Here is a 3017-nt window from a genome sequence, read left to right on the forward strand (position 1 = left end):
TAATAAATACAGTTCTTAAATCTGCTGTTTTGACTTTAAACAACATAGCCTGAATATTTTCCTATGTTAATTGATATTCTTTTGTAATGTAATTTTAATGACATATAAGGTGTATACTTTATTCAACTCAGGTCTTAATTCTGTTGAAAAACCTGTTCAGAAGCTCAGGTGTTCCCACTTTATTAATATTAAAAATCCTGAGATAAATTATTTTTATGCCTTTATCCTCATTCTTACAGTAGGAATTATAGCAACAAAGGAAATATTTTTAATAAATGTTAAAGATGTTAAATAAATATTGTCAATTTTTCCTCTGTAAAGATGAACCTATATTTACACCACTGTTATTTGCTTGTTTCCCTGAACCCTAGCCAACAATGAATATTATTATTTTTAATCTTCATCAACTGCCCTGGCTGGGTGATTCAGTTGGTTAGAGCATTGTTCCATACACCAGAAAATTGCAGGTTTGATTCCCAGGCAGTACACCTACCTAGGTTGGGGGTTTGATCCCCAGTCAGGACACATACAGGAGGCAGCTGATTGATGTTTCTCTCTCACATAGATGTTTCTCTCTCTCTCCTCTCTCTCTCTCTCTCTTTCTCTCTCTCTCTCTCTCTCCATTCACCTCTCTAAAATAAATAAATATGTCCTCAGGTGAGGATTTTAAAAATAATCATTATCAATTGATAGAGGAAGGATAGTATCTTATTCTTGCTTTTATTTGACACTTTTGCAATTGTAGTAAGAGTGAACATTGTGTCGAAAATGCATTAATCATCTGTATTTCTTCTCTTGACAGTCCCCACTAATGTCTTTTGCCATTTTCTTTCTGTTGTAGTCATCTATTTATTGATTTCTAAGAGCTCATTATATATTAAGGACCTTGACTTTTAATTTAATATGATGCAACATATATTTTTTTCCAGTGCTCTAAACTTTAAAAGGTTATTTAGGACATTTATGCTAAAAATGATAAAAACTACTGACCTTTTAAAAAATTGTATCTGATTTTGGTATTATTCTTAGAAAGTACTTCCTCACCCCAAGATTATATAAATATTGCTTTTTTTCTTCAAATATAGGTATTGTTTTCATTTAATCAGGAATTTATACTAATAAAAGTCTATGTGGTTTGGCCCTGAATCAAGGCCAGCAGTTTTCTGAAGATGCTGGTTTCAAGCAGGAGCCTAAAGAAATGTCTTCCTATGGTCTGTTGGCCATTTCAGAACTTAGGAAATGTAATGGTCAATTCATTAGAAAGAAACATCTGGGGAAAAACTGACTAGCACTATTCTATGGATATTTGGGTTTCCATTTGCAATTATAAACAATGTAGTAAATGGCATTAAGTATGCATATAGAGAGCCAAGTAGGTAGTGATTTTTTTTTTTTTTTTTTTTTTTTTTGCTAAGTTGAAGTCTTTATGCATTTGAATTTCTATCAAAATGCCAAGGCTGTACCAGTTTATATTCCTGGGCAAGAATGCCTGTTGAACAATGGGTCATCAGATGGGTTTTTGGCAATAGAGAAGTAAAAAATGGCTCTGATGGCTTTTGGTTTTAAGGTTAATTTTCTTGATACATATTTACACTTGGTGAAATTTCTGATTTTTAGCGTGCAGCTTTGTGACATCTATAGTTTGTAAGCACCACTATCACTAAAGATCCTGCATGATCTTTTTTAAATAAAATTTTTCACCCACTCCTTTGATGCAAAAAAAAAAAAAAAAAAGTCTATGTGGTCACCACACCCTCATGCTGTGATGCCCTCATGCTGTAACAATCTATCACTAGAACGCTGCGTGCACAGCGAGGCAGGCGGGTGCAGGTGGGCGGGGACTTGACACTGCGTGCTCAGCGTGGAGGCAGGTCCTGGCAGCTCCACGTGGCGATGCTGGGTGTCCTGGCGGGTCCATGCAGTGTGGAGGTGGGGCCCCCGGTTCCAGCCTACCTCTTTGGGGCAATCCATCGAGGAGCCCTGGATGGGTGGGCGGGTCTACCTCTTTGGGGAGATAGATCGTGGGGCTCCTGCACTGTGAGAACGCACAGGCCAGGCTGGGGAACGCCCCCATAAGTGCACAAATTTTGTGCACTGGGCCTCTAGTATTAAAATAAGATATCAGATAGACTTCTGTCCTCTAAACCAAACATTCACTCTACTGACAAATATTTTCAGTTCTCCTTTCACAGCCTTGTTGAATCTAGCTCTTCTGCATAAACTGGCAACTTTAATTGGTCTGCTCTTCAAAATTAGGCTGGATATTAAACTAGTCAAATGACTGGGAAGCTCAGAGTAATTAAAAATGTTAAGTCCCCTTATAATCTTGTAATTAAAAAGTAAATAAAATTGTATTATTTTACCAATTGCAACAATAGTGTACAGTGTCTAAACTAAATTATGATGAACTAAGTCCAAAAGATCACTGTTGGTTATTAAGAAGCAGGGTTCCTTTAGCTAAGGCTTTCTTCTCTGATTTTTACATCATTTCTTCCTAAGCCCTCCAGAAGCAGTAACACTACAATGTCTGTAAACCTTCTTTCAAAGTGAACCATGTGGTTACAACAACTTCATCCCTCATCACCATTTCAGTTTCATCCTTCAAACTACTGTGAAAGTCTTATTTTTCTCCAGAAGGCTTTAACAGATTGCTTAGATGAGAATTCAATGACTTCTCGTCATTCTTCATGCACTTCTGTAATATTTACCAGTTACCTCCACCAAATTTCAATCACCTCCAACATGCATGGACCTTTTTTTTAAGTACACTTTATTTTTTAGAAGTGTTTTAGATTAATAGAAATTGAGAAGATAGTCCAGAAATTCCCATCCAGGATTTGTTTTCTTGTTTGTTTACTTGTTTGTTTTAATAATTTATTGATTTTTAGAGAGAGAGGGAGAGGGAGAAACATTGATGTGAGAGCAAAACATTGATCAGTTGCCTCTGCACACCCCCTATTGGGGATCAAGCCAAAAATCCTAATCATTTGGATTAAACAATGAGGCCAATTTGTATC

At 36.3% G+C, this 3017-nt stretch overlaps 1 non-coding gene across 1 annotated transcript; it reads left to right on the forward strand.

The window, feature by feature from the left end:
* The first annotated feature begins 1135 nt into the window (after positions 1-1135).
* On the forward strand, positions 1136-1272 carry LOC118652336. Its single transcript, XR_004966580.1, has one exon. It is a non-coding gene; the product is annotated as a small nucleolar RNA SNORA2/SNORA34 family (small nucleolar RNA).
* Positions 1273-3017: the final 1745 nt, after the last annotated feature.

Source organism: Myotis myotis, unplaced genomic scaffold, assembly GCF_014108235.1.
Source record: "Myotis myotis isolate mMyoMyo1 unplaced genomic scaffold, mMyoMyo1.p scaffold_m19_p_3, whole genome shotgun sequence".
Classification (NCBI taxonomy): domain Eukaryota; kingdom Metazoa; phylum Chordata; class Mammalia; order Chiroptera; family Vespertilionidae; genus Myotis; species Myotis myotis.